Source organism: Chenopodium album, chromosome 22 (genome assembly GCF_948465745.1).
Source record: "Chenopodium album chromosome 22, dcCheAlbu1.1, whole genome shotgun sequence".
Classification (NCBI taxonomy): Eukaryota; Viridiplantae; Streptophyta; class Magnoliopsida; order Caryophyllales; family Amaranthaceae; genus Chenopodium; species Chenopodium album.
This window is the reverse complement of record NC_137855.1, coordinates 21393831-21410082: the sequence shown is the minus strand read 5'-3', so window position 1 is coordinate 21410082 and position 16252 is coordinate 21393831. Positions and strand designations below refer to the sequence as shown.

General features: G+C 40.5%; 1 long non-coding RNA gene across 1 annotated transcript; it reads right to left on the bottom strand.

The window, feature by feature from the left end:
• Nucleotides 1-14301: 14301 nt before the first annotated feature.
• On the bottom strand, nt 14302-15380 carry LOC145605980 (uncharacterized). Its single transcript, XR_014105176.1, has 2 exons — nt 15078-15380; nt 14302-14615 (listed from the first exon to the last, which is right to left on the bottom strand). It is a non-coding gene; the product is annotated as an uncharacterized LOC145605980 (long non-coding RNA).
• Nucleotides 15381-16252: the final 872 nt, after the last annotated feature.

Here is a 16252-nt window from a genome sequence, read left to right as displayed (position 1 = left end):
TCCAACTACACTATTATTGGACCTTAATTATGGATCAAACTAAACTGGTTTGGCTATTTTCAAATAAATAGAGTTATTTTCAAAAACAGAGAGAGAAGAATTTAATTAAAACTAAACCGCAACACTTGACTTTCAACCACTTTCACCTAATTCGATTATGGTTTGACGTGAAAGGCATTCATCACCGGGTTTGTTTTTGGGGAGACACAAATGGGTGTCTACACAAAGGCTTTTTTGAAGAGCTCCTTGTCCTTCATCTCGAACTAGGTCGCCCTCCTCTTCATTAGCCAACTTTCTTTTGGATCGTCCGGAAGTATTCCATCTCTTAGATAGGAAATAATTCCGTCCATCCAAGTTGAACTTCTATCTATTATCTGAACGGGCTCGGCATCAATACTCCTTTTCTCCTTTACTTCCCAAAACACGGATCTTGGAGTATCACATGATGCCGATGAAGCCAATTTGGAGAGCGCGTCTGCTTGATGATTTTCTGAACGAGGAACTTGTCTGAGAGAGAAATGTTCTAGGCCCTCGGCCTCGTCCTTCACTAGCTGCATGTACTTCATCCTGGCCGGCTCCCTGGCTTCAAAGCCACCATTGACTTGGTGGACTCTTAGTCGGGAGTCCGAGCATACTTCAACTTTGGTTGCCCCGGCCGCTTTACACATCCTTAGGCCGGCCAACAATGCTTCGTACTCAGGTTCATTATTTGACGCTTGGAACTGAAATCTCAATGCGTACTCATACTTGTCTCCCTCAGGAGACTCACATATAATACCAGCACCACACCCGGTCGCTGTTGCACTACCATCCACAAACACTTTCCAGACTTGGTCCCCGGCCGGCTGAAGATCAGGCCGTGTCATTTCAGCCAAGAAATCCGCAAAAGCTTGCCCCTTGATTTCCTTCCTTGGTTCAAACACAAAGTCAAAGCCCCTGAGTTCCAAGGCCCACTTGAGCATGTGGCCACTTGCTTCTAATGTTGAGAACGGCTTCTTCAAGGGTTGGTCTGTGTAGACCACAATTGAATGTGCCAAAAAGTACGGCCGCAGCTTCTTTGATGCCATGTACAAGGCCGGGCCAAATTTTTCAATTGGGGGGTACCTAAGCTCAGCATTGTGAAGTACATGGCTGATAAAATACACCGGGACCTGATGGCCGTCCCTCTCAGCAAGAAGGACGACACTTAGAGAATGTTCAGAGATGGCAAGATAAAGCTTCTCATCCTAAGCGGACTAACGAGGCGAGGCAATGCATGCAAGTGACTTTTCAACTGTACGAATGCTTCCTCAACCTCCTCTGTGCACTCGAACATGGCTTTCTTCTTAATGGTTTGAAAAAAGTAATGGCACTTATCCCCTGACCTTGACAAAAATCTTCCAAGGGCTGCTAAACAGCTGATTAGTCTTTGCACCTCCTTAATTGTTCTTGGAGACTTCATGTCAAGGACGGCTTGAATTTTTTCAGGGTTGGCCTCAATTCCACGTTGATCAATCAAAAATCCGAGAAACTTGCCGGACTCAACACCAAATACACACTTCTTTGGATTCAACATCATCTTATGCCGCCTGAGTTCGGTGAACGTTCTCGTAGATCCTTGAGATGGTCGGCCGGCTCTTTTGACTTGACAATCATGTCATCAATGTACGCCTCCATGTTCCGGCCGAGCTGGTCTCTAAAGACTGTGTTAACAAGCCTTTGAAATGTAGTAGGGGCGTTCTTGATGGCATAACTTTGTAACAGTACAACCCCTGCTCGGTCACAAACGCTGTCTTTTCTTGATCTTCTTCCCACAAAGGAATTTGATGGAATCCGGAGTATGCGTCCATAAAACTAATTAGGGCGTGTCCGGCCGTAGAGTCAACCAAACGGTCAATCTTAGGCAAGGGGAAACTATCCTTAGGACACGCCTTGTTCAAGTCCGTGTAATCCACGCACATCCTCCAAGTCCCATTCGGCTTTTTCACAAGAACTACATTGGCAACCCAATCTGGGTAGAAGCATTGCCGAATGAAACCGGCGTCCAGCAGCTTTTTCACCTCTGCTGCGGCCGCCTGATTCCTCTCTTCTCCGTGATTCCTCTTCTTCTGGCGGACAGGCTTTATCAAAGGGTTTACGGCCAACTTGTGCACGGCCAGGTCAGGACTTATCCCCGGCATTTCACCAACTTCAAATTCAAACACATCTTTGAATTCTCTTAACAGCTGAACTAAGTCATCCCCAAGCAATCCCAAAGCTATAGTGCCAACACTAACTGTGTGGTTTGAGTCAAGCACTATATCCTGGTGGCTGCCGGCCAGCTGGGGTCTCAACTCATCTGGCCGGCCGACAGTCATTAATTGCTAGGCTTCTTCTGCCCTGTCCACCTTACGCTTCTGGCCGACCTGGTATGCTGGGAGTGAGGTTCTTTCTTCTTTTGGCTCGGACAATTTTGGGTCGCGCGCTGTTGGCTTCACGGCCAGCTGATTACATTCCTTAGCCATTTTCTTACTTCCTTGAATTGTTCCAATTTTTTTCGTCCGACCTTTCAAATTTCAACAACATTAAGTGGGGCACTATGACCGCCTTGGCTGCATTCAGAGTGGGGCGACCAAGGATGACGTTGTACCCGGTCAACTCTTTAATAACAAGGAAGCGGACGACCATGTCTCTCCCCTCTCCCTTCTGCCCGAAACGGATTGGAAGATCAATCCGTCCGACCGGATGAATGATATTCCCCCCAAATCCTACCAAGGGGTGAGTGATATCTTGGAGAGCATCTTCTGGGAAGCTTAAATTCTTTAGGGCGGACAGGCTAATGATGTCGGCCGAACTGCCCGTATCAATTAATATTTGTCCCACCTTCAAATTTGATATCTTCATGACAAAGACCATGGGATCATTATGCAAAGCCTTGACCTCCCCACGTTCAGCCTCGCTTATCATCACTTCAAGAAATGGCTCGGCCTTAACGGCGTCCGTTTGCATCACATTTGACAAATTACGAGCGTCCTGCTTGATTCCTTTCATGGTAGGGCTGCCTGAAGCAAAGCCTCCTGATATCACGGCCACAAAGCCTGAATTAGTGCTATTCCCATCATCTTCCTTGTCATTTTTCTTATCACTTTGTTGCTTTTTCTCGGACGTGTTGTCTGTTCTTTTGTAGGTGAATTTGGACTTGGTCACATAGGGTTTCATCAGACCCTTGTCGGCCAACTTATCCAACAGCCTCTTCAAATTGATATAATCGCTCGTGTCATGACCTACATCCTTGTGGTAATGACAATACTTGTTTTTGTTTCTGTATTGGGCCGAGCCTCTCAAAGGCTAAGGCTTCTCAAACTCAAACTTGTCTTTTATCTCCATAAAAATGGAGTAGCCATCCTTGTTGAACTCATACTGAGGCTCGTATGTCTTGCTTTTCTTTGACTTGGGTTGCTTGTCATCAGCTACCCAGATTTCTTTTCTTTTGCTTCCTTCTCTTTTTCGGCCGGCCGAGTCTTGCTGAGAAGATTGCTTCTTCTCAGCCCCCTTAGCCGGCTGTTCTGATTTGGTGAGCGAACAAAAGTCTGCGGCCTCAATATAGGCTTCAGCTTCCCACAATACGCCTGCGTATGACCGAATCTTTTTCCTTACCAAATCGAACTTAAAACCATTATGCCTTAATCCCCGGAGAAATTCTGAGTATGCCATTTCATCCGGAAGATTATGAATTTGGGCTTTTTCTTGGTTAAATCTTTGGATGTACGAGCGTAGTCCTTCATTCTTTCCTTGGACAATGGTTTCCAAGTTGAGACTTGTCTTTCTTGGTGGGATGTTGTATGAGAAATTTCCCACAAACAACAAATTGAAGGTAGTAAAACAATTTATGCATCCGACTGGAAGGCTGTTAAACCAATCCTAGGCCACCCCCTTAAGAGTGGCCGGGAAGCATCTGCACCATGTAGCATCATCTACACTTTGCAAGTACATCAAATTCCTGTACGAGGTAATATGCTCCTCTGGGTTGCCCGTACCATCATAGGCACCCACTAGTACACTCTTCACTTTTGCTGGTTGAGGGGACGCTAGAATGTCTTGCGAAAACGGAGGCGGCTTATCTCCCAAATTCAACAAACGCATCTGCCAATCGATGGGCTGAGGCTGCGTGGACGTTCCAGCCAGGTAGGGAGCTTGGCCGAACACCGAGCCATAAGGCCCATATTGCCCAAAGACTTAGGGAGTTGGCTGTATCAACCCATTGAGTACTTGAGGGGCCTGATATTGTGATGGCTGAACTGGAATGGGAGTAATAGTATGAGCGGCTGGACTTCTGCTGGAGACGGCCGTGTTGGTGTATTGAGAGAAAGATTGGTTGGAGACTTCATCCGGCATGGTCGGAGTAGAGGCCGTGTCAGAGTATGCGGCCCTCTCCCTTTGCTTGTGCCGAATGTAATCCCTTTCGTCCTTAAAACGCTGTGACGGCTTAGTCTCCACTCTTTTCGGCTGTCTACCCCTCCCCCCAGCCGACTGTGTTTTCGTCAACAGGCTAGAGAGGTTGGTCCGTGGGACTCGAGGAGACCTTCCGTGCGAACGACGGAATAGGGTGTTACCAGCATCAGTTGCATTGGTCTTGTTGTTTGCTTTCTTGGAAGTACCTCCTCCCCCCTTTTGCTGGTTGGAGGACTACTCTTTGTGGAGCTTAGTCAGCTCGGCCATTAGGGTAGCTTGGGTAACAGGAGGTTGTTCGGCCTCTTGAAATGAGGCAGTCAAAGGATTGCTTGAATGTATGGTAGTACGTATGTCTTCTACATATCCGTCCTCGCCTGGACGAGGACTAGTATTAGGTGTCTGATCATCTATTGCCATAACGGACGAGTATCCCCACAGACGGCGCCAAATGTTTCGGGGTTTTTTGTGAACACCTCGAATACTGGTCGCGTTCTTCTGACAGTGAGACTTGGACACCTGCAAAACAACGAATATTCCGTTTATCGGAATATTCGCCTCCGACGATCAAGTTAGAGATCGAAAATCGGAAAAGCTAGAGAGAGAAAGTAGAGAGAAGTTGGAGCATTTTAATGCTCTATATTTATGTTATGTCACAATCCACCCCTCCCATCATAAATGATTGGGGTATTTATAGGGGTGGGAACATGTGCCCCTCTAGGGTTTATACCCTAGAATTTCGTGACGTGATTGGCTGCGCAATCAGGGGTCGCCACGTGTCATGGGGGGCGCCACTTTACGGCTTTCAAGGTTTTCTCGGGATTTGGGCCTGATGTAATCAGGGCCTTTTTCTCTTTCTGATGTTGTATTGTGCACTAAAGGTAGTTGACACGCGTCACCCTCTCATAGGGCCACGTGTCGCCTTCTTATTGGGCCACGTGTCACTATCAGATTGGGCCACGTACTTGGGGTATTTTTACCCTAAACAGGTGTTACCACCACACACATTTTAACACGACTCATTAGGTCGTGTGAATTGCAATTAAATTAACAACCACATTCTTTCATGTCACACATCAGCACATATAGACAGAATTAAGCGATTTATTAAATCTCAATAACATTCAAAAATTCGGCCAAATTCCAAACCAAGTAATGCATCAACTTAGCATTAGACTATAAATTCGCGCATTGCTTTGTGATTTCACTAACACCCGACCAAATCATTACTAGCCTTGACTAAAGTATGCATAAGAAAATAAGAGCTTTGTTCTATATATAAATACAATAGCTAAAAAAATGAATTGATTTTTATTAATAATCATAAAATAGCAAGGTATAAATATGTTAATCAAAATTATTTTATTGCAAAACCAGAAGAGTGTGACAATTGTCTTTGAAATACTAGTACTAAATAGCTTAATAAACTACTAGTTACAAATAAACCAAAACTATAGTTTCTAGTCATAAGAAACTAGCTTTTATTTGCAAAATTAATATAAAAACTTTTTTAACCAAATAAACTAAACGCAGCTTTAAAAAATTCAATTATTATTTTTCCCTTGACTCTCACGAGCTTCACTTTCCTGGGGCTCATCCTCCTCATCATCATCTAGGTTATAGTCAAAGTCTCGCTTGGCTTCCATCATTGCCTTTTCAAGCTAGTCCACAGTAGGGATCCATCTTCCATCATAATAATACTTATCATTCGGTTTACCATTAATATATAAGCCAGCATACTTCTTTGTAAGTTGAGCATAGGGTCCCTTTCCAATTAGCGTGTGTATAAGAATTTGAGATCGCCTCTCCGGAGTAATGTAATCTGATTGGCCATCAAGTACATTGTAATGGAAGTGTTCAATGTAGAGATTTAAGCGGTGCACATAGTGTCGAATGTTTTCGTTATAATTTATACGAATCCCGTTAGGAGAATCAGGTAATAAATGTGTACTCTTCCTAGCACTCGACTTTCTTGCAGTTTTAAGTGCTCGTACTATCTAATAAAAGAAAGTAAATAACCACATAATAAGTATTAAAGAAAAGTACTATAAAACACATAAATCCCTTATCATGATTCCCACACTCACGGCTTTCCTAAGCTTAAATCAATTTTAAACTTATATACAAATTTTAAACCTAACTCTTTAATTTAATTCATTTTAGTCCCTAAATTTTGAAAAAAAACCTTGGCTCTAATACCAATTTGTAACACCCCCAAAATTCGAGTCTTTAAAAACAATAAGTGTAACCTTTAACTTTAAAAAAAACCAACCATCGAGCTCTGGGAGTGTTACTGCTACACTTATTTTCCGTAGAAAATAAATGCAAAGCAAAAATAACATAATATTTAACTAAACTAAGTGGTCTAAGTTGTGGCAAAATAAAATATAGTCATTACATCAAAACTGCAATTATTTTGAAAACACTAGTTAAAAGGAAATAATTAAACTCGGAAATAACTAAATTGTCTTAGCTACATGATTATTCTAACGTCTCCTCAAACGTAACCGAGTACCCTCTTACCAACATGCAAAATAAATCAGAAACAAGGAAAAGAGAGAAAACTCCCAAAAATCAGATAAAATGAGTAATTCTAACTCCATCCTGTAAAATAAATAATTTTAGTTCAAAACATATTACACATAATATAACATCATAATACTCAACCAAGTTCAAACTATCTCATAACATATTATTACTTTATTTAAGAAAGGGAAAGAGAACGCCAGTAAGCCGGGACTAGTCCCTGTCACCACCTACTTTACAAAGGGTCGCGCGTAACCCCAAATGGCCATAAAATAAAACAGAATGTCCCTAGTGTGCACACCCCTCACTAATACCCAGTGATTAGGAGGAAGACTAACAGCAATATTCAATAATTTAAACCAACTAGTAGCAACCATAACTACTAGTGGGCAACCTGTTTTTCACCCTTTCGGGTTTCATTTCCCTTCTTAAGTTAAATTTCACTGTACATTTTATTAGATTAAATCATCTGGTCACAAGCATTGCACAAATCAAATAATTAATCCCAAGTAACAATATTTCAATTCCAATATTATTAGCACATAGTCGTTCCACATGACATACTAATTATAACTCGATTCTCAATAGGCCTTAGAGACCATCAATTATATATAATCAATCATCAAATTCCCAAGATTATATTTATATAAAATAACTCATACGATAACAAATAATCATATATTTTTTTTTTTAAATTACATATACTAGTTCACAAATTAGAAAAACTCATATATAATATATATGATTCCATATTATCATACGATAGCACACTCATCACATATAATTACATAAGCACATATTTGACACATATTATTTCAAAACAATTTCCTAACGGGATTCTAAAGATGATGGACATTGAAAATTACCTTGATCGTGCGTAATATCTCAAGGTAAATAACCTCCGAAACGTTCACCTAGTAGCCTCCGTCTATAAATAAACGAGTCCAAGTTAGTTTAGTATACCAATCGAATTAGTTAGGCAACATAATTAATGCTTGATGCCTATTACTAATACGCCACTACGTAAAAAAAGAAAGGAAGTAGATTTTTTTGTTATAAAAGAGATGTCTGCCAACTCTTTCTAATTTTGTAGATCAATTACTCATCTTTCCCCACCATTGTTGCTCGCCTAACCATTGTCTATGATTGAAAGAATCATCATACAATTTACAGAAGACCAAACAAACCCCCCCCCCCTTTTTTTAACAAACAAAAATATATAATAAAAACCATACTCCTTAAAATGTGAATCGGAAAAAGCCATAGAAATATAAATCAAGGTCAAGGGACGAAGGCGTAGTTCGTGGTGGGTTGGCTAACAATTATTATTATCAAGAATGATAGGTGAAGAAGAATCATGGCTTACCACTATACTCAATCAATTATAGTTAGTGTTTTAGCAAATGAAACAAACTAAGAGATAATAATCGGTTTGAGGGAAAAAGAAAGCTTCTTGGAGCTAATATTATCTCATAGCAATTTGGGTGCGTGAGATTGGGCTTTTATAAACTTAATATTGTGAAGGTGGATTCATCCAGAAGGTCTTCTACAAGATAAGAACTGATTTCAAATAGAATTTGTTTGTTGTTTTTTCTTTTTTATCCGATAACACCAATTCTAGAAAATCGGTTTCACATTCTTTTTTTTTTTTTTTATTTTTACAAAACCAGTTTCTTGAAATAATCCAAAAATCACTTTCTGAAAATTATCAGTTTTCAGTATTTTTTTTTTGTTTTTTTTATATATATAATATCAAATCTGAAAATAATAATCATAAAATCTATTAAAATAACATATATAGTTAAGTTTAAAAGTTTATACTAGCTTGAAAATTGGGGTATTACATTGTCGGCAGGCGACAAGTTAGCTTTGCGGCGACAGCGTGGAGTTTTATTCCTTATCAAACTCTACCTATTTCCGGACTATTGTTCCTATAAATAGAGTCCTTGGACCTCCTTTTTCAATCATCAATTCTCTCTATCAACTCTCATCAAGGCATATTTGATACTCTCTCTCTCTTTTCTAAACTAGCTTTTACTAAACATAATTTCGCATTTTACAAGATCTAGTTACACCAAGCCAAGTTCGAAGTTGCCTTTTATGCTTGTTAAAGGAAATTTGTACTTGAAATCACGCTTAAAAGATTAATAATTTGGTTTAGGCTAATATGATTTTAATTCAAGTGATCGCCAATAATAGTTTTATTTGTGCAATAATATTCAACCAACATAGATTAAACAGGTTTATGATTAATATAATGATTGCATGTTAGTTAGAAAGCGCACATGAATACGAGTAGAATAAAGTAGAGGCCTATTTTATAGGAAGAGTTCCTTCTTTTGTAGATTGGATTCGTAACCTCATCCCCAAACGTTATTTGGTTCAAGACCTTTTGGAGTTGACGATCTCATGGATCGTTAAGGGGTGTGACCTTCACCTCGTGAACGGTTTACAAGTTCCTAAAACTTGTTGGCGACTCTTTTGTTCTCTTTTCTTTCCCTTTAGATGCCACCATACTTAAGTGTATGATCACAGTGGGGTTCAAGCTTGGGGTTAATACTTGAAATATTCCCTACAGTTTTTTGGCGACTCCACTGACGAGGATTTCTATTTTAATTCCTGAACTTATTTTGGCAATGATTTAGAATGAGCGGATGAGACTCGAAAAGTTCTAAGTATTTCATGTGCGTAATTTTGATTAACATTATTGTCATATGCATAAAAAAGGTCCTCATTGGATAGATCATCCGAAATGAGTCAAAAACATAGGATCTTTACACGTGGGAAATTTGAGAAATATCTTTCACAACTAGAATCGAAATAATACTGTGAAATCTGGAAAATTCTAAGAACGTAGATACCTGCTGAGGCATGTAAGAACTAGCGTCTTAAAAACAGGGCTTGTCGCCTGTAAAGTGCTTCTGTCACCTGACGACAGTTTTGTCGTTTGGCGACAGGGGTACTTTTGCGGCGACAGTCCCTGTAGTCTAGCGCCATGTTCTTCCAATACCTAGTTAATGAAAAGCTAGGTATTGGAAGAACATGTTCTTACAATAAGTTCTTACAATGTTGAAAGAACAATATGTTCTTACAATCTGTGTCGTTTGACAATTGCATTATTGTTAATTGGCTTAAGGCTCACTTCTTCGAGGCTTTAGAACTAATGGTGGCTGATGGTGAGGCGGCCTACTACCATGAACGCTTCACTAAACGCCTGGCATACGTCTGCCTCAGGGAAGAGGCAAAGAAGGCTGGCCAACCTCCTCCCGAGCTAGTGGTCACTTCCCTTGAGTCCGGAAAGGACAAAGAGGAAGTTGAAGATGATGAGGAGAAGGAGGCGGACGATAATGCTGAGAAGCCGAAGGGTGAGACGTCTGTCCTTGTCCCGGCCAACGAAGAGAAGTCAGCCATGGAGGAGCCTGCTAAAGATGATACGGCTAAATAGAGCTCAGGTCCTCCATCAGCCATCTGCCCCGCGTCCAGCTTTCCTTTGTTTCAGCTTTTAGTTTGTTTTTCCTTAGCTTCTGTTGAACAATTTTTATTTTTGTTTAGCGCCGCGTATTTTGAGCGGTATTGTAAGATATTTCGGCCGTCTTCTGAGCGGTCTTATTTTAATGTTAATTTCTTCGCCTTTTGAGCGGTTTTTGTATCTGTTTCATACTTAGCATATTTTTTCGCAATTTTACGCTTTTTAATGCTTTCGTACGAACCTAGGTGTATGTCCTTTATTCGGCGTTCGCCTAGTCCATACTCTGAGTGGTTTAATTGACTTGGTAGTTTTTATACCTTAAAGGGTATGACAACTAGCAAGTTAATCAAATCATAGTAATGATTGCCCTTGGACTGGTGAAACGCCGAATCAACCAGATTTAATCGGCCATTCGATTGGCTTTATGTAAGTCGTCCATTGAAACTATCGCTCGGACGTACTCGAGAAATTCCAACTATTATCTCAACTTAGAAATTTCTTGGCTAGACGCCTAGGTATGTCCTAATTGTAAGGGGCATTTGTGTTTTAGAATTTCAGGATACCTTGCCTTTACTGTTCGTCCTGGATTGGGACGAACGTTCGTTTCTGACCTTAGTCAGACTTTATATATGATTATTATTATTTTTTTTTTCTAGCGGTCGGGTTGCTTTGTTGGAAGCAATCTTGTAACCCTTTCACCTCGGCGATCTTGATCAGTATTTTGTAGGCCGAGTTGCAATGTTGCAAGCAACCTAGTAAACGATTTCACTGGGCCTTTCAGTTTAAACCATAAAGTGCAAATAAGCATAAGTAATATAGCAAGATAAAATAACAATGTTTGACTTTTTCATTAATTTTGTACGTTGTTGTGGCCGTATGGGTTTAATTATATTGCTCGGTCGATAGACCTAGCTGTATATACAGCTTTTTGGCTAAGTACTAAGAAAGAAACTTAAACATGATATTTTTTTTCAAATTGTCAATGTTCCACGTCCGTGGTATCTGACGGCCATCAATGGCTTCAAGGCGATACGTGCCGTCTCGGACTTCTTACCTGATTCGGTACGGCCCTTCCCAATTTGGAGTTAATTTGCCGTCCTCAATTGCTCGGCCAACAGCTTCCATTTTTCTTAGCACCAGATCCCTCATCTTTAGCGGACGCCTAGACACTCGGCGATTATATGCCCTTGTCATCCTTAAACGATAGATTTCGTGTCTAAGGACCGCATTACCTCTTGCCTCTGGAAGAAAATCTAGGGCGGTCTTCATGGCCTCCTAATTGGCCGACTCATCATATAGCATCACTCGTAGAGTGGGCTCGTACATCTCAATTGGGAGTACAACTTCGACCCCATAGACCAAAAAGAATGAGGTTTCTCCTGTGGAACTCTTTGTTGTTGTCCGTATGGACCATAATACATTAACCAACTCATCTGCCAATAGGCCGCCCGCTTTTTCAAGCTTGCGCTTGATTCCATTTGGCTTGTGGTCGGCCGACCGAAGCAAAACAATGAGTTATACCCTGGTCCCCCAACCATTCTTTGAGTTGGCGCGTCTCAAATTGAGGTCCGTTGTCAAATACCATTGACTGAGGTACTCCATACCGAGTTATTATGCTCTTCCATATGAAGGCTGGTATATCCGTCTATTTTATGCCCCGGAAGGCCTCGGCTTCAACCCATTTAGTGAAATAATCCATGGCCACCAATACATACCGTCTTTGCCGGGACGCTGGGGTGTACGGCCCTAAGATAACCATGCCCCATTTTGCAAAAGGGAGCAGACTGCTTATGGCCGAAAGACTATTTGTTGGCCGATGAATTAGGTCGCAAACCTCTGGCACTTATCACATTTTTTACCATTTGCATGGTGTCTGATTTCAAGCTCGGCCAGTAGTATCCCAAATGCGTAGCCTTTTCAGCCAAGGCTCGTCCTCCAATATGGGAGCCACAATGCCCCTGGTGGAGGTCGTCTAGCACATCATGCCCTCTTTCAGGAGTTATACACTTAAGATAGGGCTTCACAAAAGCCTTTTTTGAATAGTTCCCCATTCTTCATCTCGAACCAGGCCGCTCTCCTCTTCATTAGCCAACTCTCTTTGGGATCGCCCGGAAGAATTCCATCCTTTAAATAGGAGATAATTCCGTCCATCCAGGTTGGACTTCTATCTGTGATCTGAACAGGCTCGGCATCAATACTCCGTTTCTCTTTCACTTCCCAAAATACTAATCTCAGAGTGTCACATGATGGCGAGGAAGCTAGCTTGGAGAGCGCGTCCGCTTGATGATTTTCCGAACGAGGAACTTGTCTTAGAGTGAAATGTTCTAGGCACTTTGCCTCTTTCTTAACCAGCTGCATGTACTTCATCATGGCCGGCTCCCTAGCTTCAAAGCCACCATTGACCTGGCTGACTATTAGCCGGGAGTCCGAGCATACTTCAATTTTAGTTGCCCCGGCTGCCTTGCACATTCTTAGGCCGGCCAACAATGCTTCGTACTGAGCTTCATTGTTTGATGCTTGGAACTGAAATCTCAATGCGTACTTAAACTTATCTCTCTTAGGAGACTGACATATGATACCAGCACCACACCCGGTTGCTGTTGCACTACCATCCATGAACACTTTCCAGATCTGGTCCCCGGCCGGCTGAAGGTCAGGTCGTGTCATCTCAGCCAAGAAATCCGCAAAATCTTGCCCCCTGATTGCTTTTCTCAGCTCGAACGTAATGTCAAAGCCTCTGCTCCAAAGCCCACTTGAGCACGCGGCCACTGGCTTCTAAAGTTGAGAATGGCCGCTTCTTTAAGGGTTGGTTTGTATAGACCACAATTGAGTGTGCCAAAAAATACGGCTGCAGCTTCTTTAATGCCATATACAATGCGAGGCCAAATTTTTCAATGGGGGGGTACTTACGCTCAGCATTGTGAAGTACGTGGCTGATGAAATAGACTAGGACCTGGTGGCCGTCCCTCTCAGCAAGTAGGACGGCACTTAAAGAGTGTTCGGAGATGGCAAGATAAATGAATAACTTCTCATTCTTGAGCAGACTGACGAGGCGAGGCAATGTATGCAAGTGACTTTTCAATTGTACGAATGCTTCCTCAGCCTCCTCTGTCCACTCGAACATGGCTTTTATTTTAATAGTTTGGAAAAAATAGCAGCACTTGTCCCCTGATCTTGATAGAAATCTACCAAGGGCTGCCAAACAGCCGGTCAGTCTTTGTACTTCTTTAATTGTTCTTGGTGACTTCATGTCCAAGACGGCTTGAATTATTTCAGGGTTGGCCTCAATTCCACGTTGATCAATCAAAAATCCGAGAAATTTACTGGACTCAACACCAAAGACACACTTCTTCGGATTTAACATCATCTTATGCCGCCTGAGTTTGGTAAAAGTTTCTCATAGATCCTTCAGATGATCGACCAGCTCTTTTGACTTGACAATCATGTCATCAATGTACGTCTCCATATTCTCACTACTACAAAAAGGAGAATACACATCGCCTAAAATAGGTTATATAGAGCGTCTCTAAGGCGCTTCTCTGAGGGGGTGCCCTATAAAGTCTACACAACGCTTGTTTGAGGCGATCTCTATCTAATAGCATATAGAGTGCCTATCTTAGATAGGCGCTCTCTACTCCATGCATAAAATAATAACAAAACATGGAAAACAGAGCTGTCATCTGCGGATAGGCGTTCTATAGTGATGTAAAACAAGGACGCCTATCTAAGATAGACGTTCTCTTTTCCATACTTTTTTTTTAAAAAAAATTATTATTATTATTATTATTATTATTATTATTATTATTATTATTATTATTATTATTATTATTATTATTATTATTATTATCATTGTTGTTGTTATTTATCAATAATAATAATTAATAAAACACCATACTGAATTATAATAACAATTTAATTTTATTTATCAAAAAAATATATACAAATATCTCAATTACAATAAATTAATTTAGAGAAACAAAAATTATATTGCTAGTACAAGTTTAGACAACCACCACTGCCATTAATACCAAACGCCAACAACACCTCCAAGCACCGCACCAATCAGCTATACAACCACTTCCTTTGCACACGCGTTCTAATTTCTGTAGCAACAATTCAGAGAACCACCACTGCAATCAGAGCAGTCGAACCCACACCCCTGCTCACGAATTAACCACCCACAAATCTTAACAACAACAACCAAGAACCAACACTGCAAAATAAAAAAGAAAAACAATACATAATTATTGTTACTGTGGGTACTCCAATTTACTTAATAAAAAATAAAAATTAAACCAAATCAGAAATTTTGAGATTTAAAATTAATAATTGAGACTTAAAACAAAATAATCAATAAAATGAAAATTACAAATTCGAATTAGAATAAAATCTAATTTAAAACATCGATAGAAAATTTATAAAATCAGATATTATAATATGAAAACCAAACACCCACAAAGAAACCGCACTAAAAACCCACAAATCTAAAACAATTGAGAAGTTAAACGAAATTTTAAAATGAAAATCAGATAAGATATCAGAAAAAGAATGAAATTGTGAACTTTAGATCGGAAAAAACAAAAGCAAAAAAAAAATTTCATATCCATTACTTTAAAACAACCAAAAAAGCAAATTTGAACATTGAAATTAGAACACAAGATTAATGTTCATACACCTTATTGCATCTGTAGACTTTTCAATAATGAGTTTGATTGCAACATTTATACATTGAAATTCAAACACAAATTTAAGCTTCTCTGGCTCGGTCGACGACGTCAGTTCGTTGAATGATTCAGATCAACCCACCGCAAACAAACCAAGGTTGAAAGGGCTGCCATGGTGTTGACGAACGAGGGTTTCGAAATTGGCTTTAATCTACTGCGGGTTGGAGCCTTGGAGGTGATGATGACAGTAGAACATGGTGTAATTTAGGAATGAAGTTAGAACTTAGAACTTAGAAGAGATATAACTTAGAGAAAGAGTTAGTGTTAGAGGAGGGAGGGAGATCTGGAATGAAATAAGGATTTTGAGAAGTGACGGCTAGCTCTTGATTGAGAACGAAGAAGGGAGTTAGGGTTAGTGACTTAGTGGTAAATATAATGCGGTTTTCTTTTTTCTTTTTTTTTAATTTTTTTTATAATACTTATTGAACGGTTGATCAAGAGAGGTGCTCTATATTTTCCAACGTAAATCTTGTATGTATCAAATAGAGCGGTTAACTTTGATGGGCGCTCTCTAGGTTTAACATACAAAGCGCTTATCTTACATAGGCGCTCTATATAATTCTAGAGATCGCCTATACAACTTGACAGTTGTGTATTGTGTGTTACTTATTCTTGTTTTTATGGTAGTGTCTGGCCGAGCTGATCTCTAAAGACTGTGTTAACAAGTCTCTGAAAGGTAGCAGGGGCATTTTTAAGGCCGAATGGCATAACTTTGTAACAATACAACCCCTGCTCAGTCATGAACGCTGTCTTTTCTTGATCTTACTCCCATAGGGGAATTTGATGGAATCCGGAGTATGCGTCCATGAAACTCATCAGGGCGTGCCCGGCCGTGGAATCAACCAGACGGTCAATCTTAGGCAAGGGAAAGCTATCCTTAGGGCATGCCCTATTCAAATCTGTATAATCCACGCACATTCTCCAAGTTCCATTCGGCTTCTTTACAAGAACTACATTAGCTACCCAATCTGGATAAAAGCATTGCCGAATGAAACCGGTGTCCAGCAGCTTTTCACCTCAGCTGCGGCCGCCTGATTCCTCTCTTCTCCATGATTCCTCTTTTTTTGGCAGACAGACTTTATCAATAGATTCACGGCTAGCTTATGCACGGCCAGGTCAGGACTTA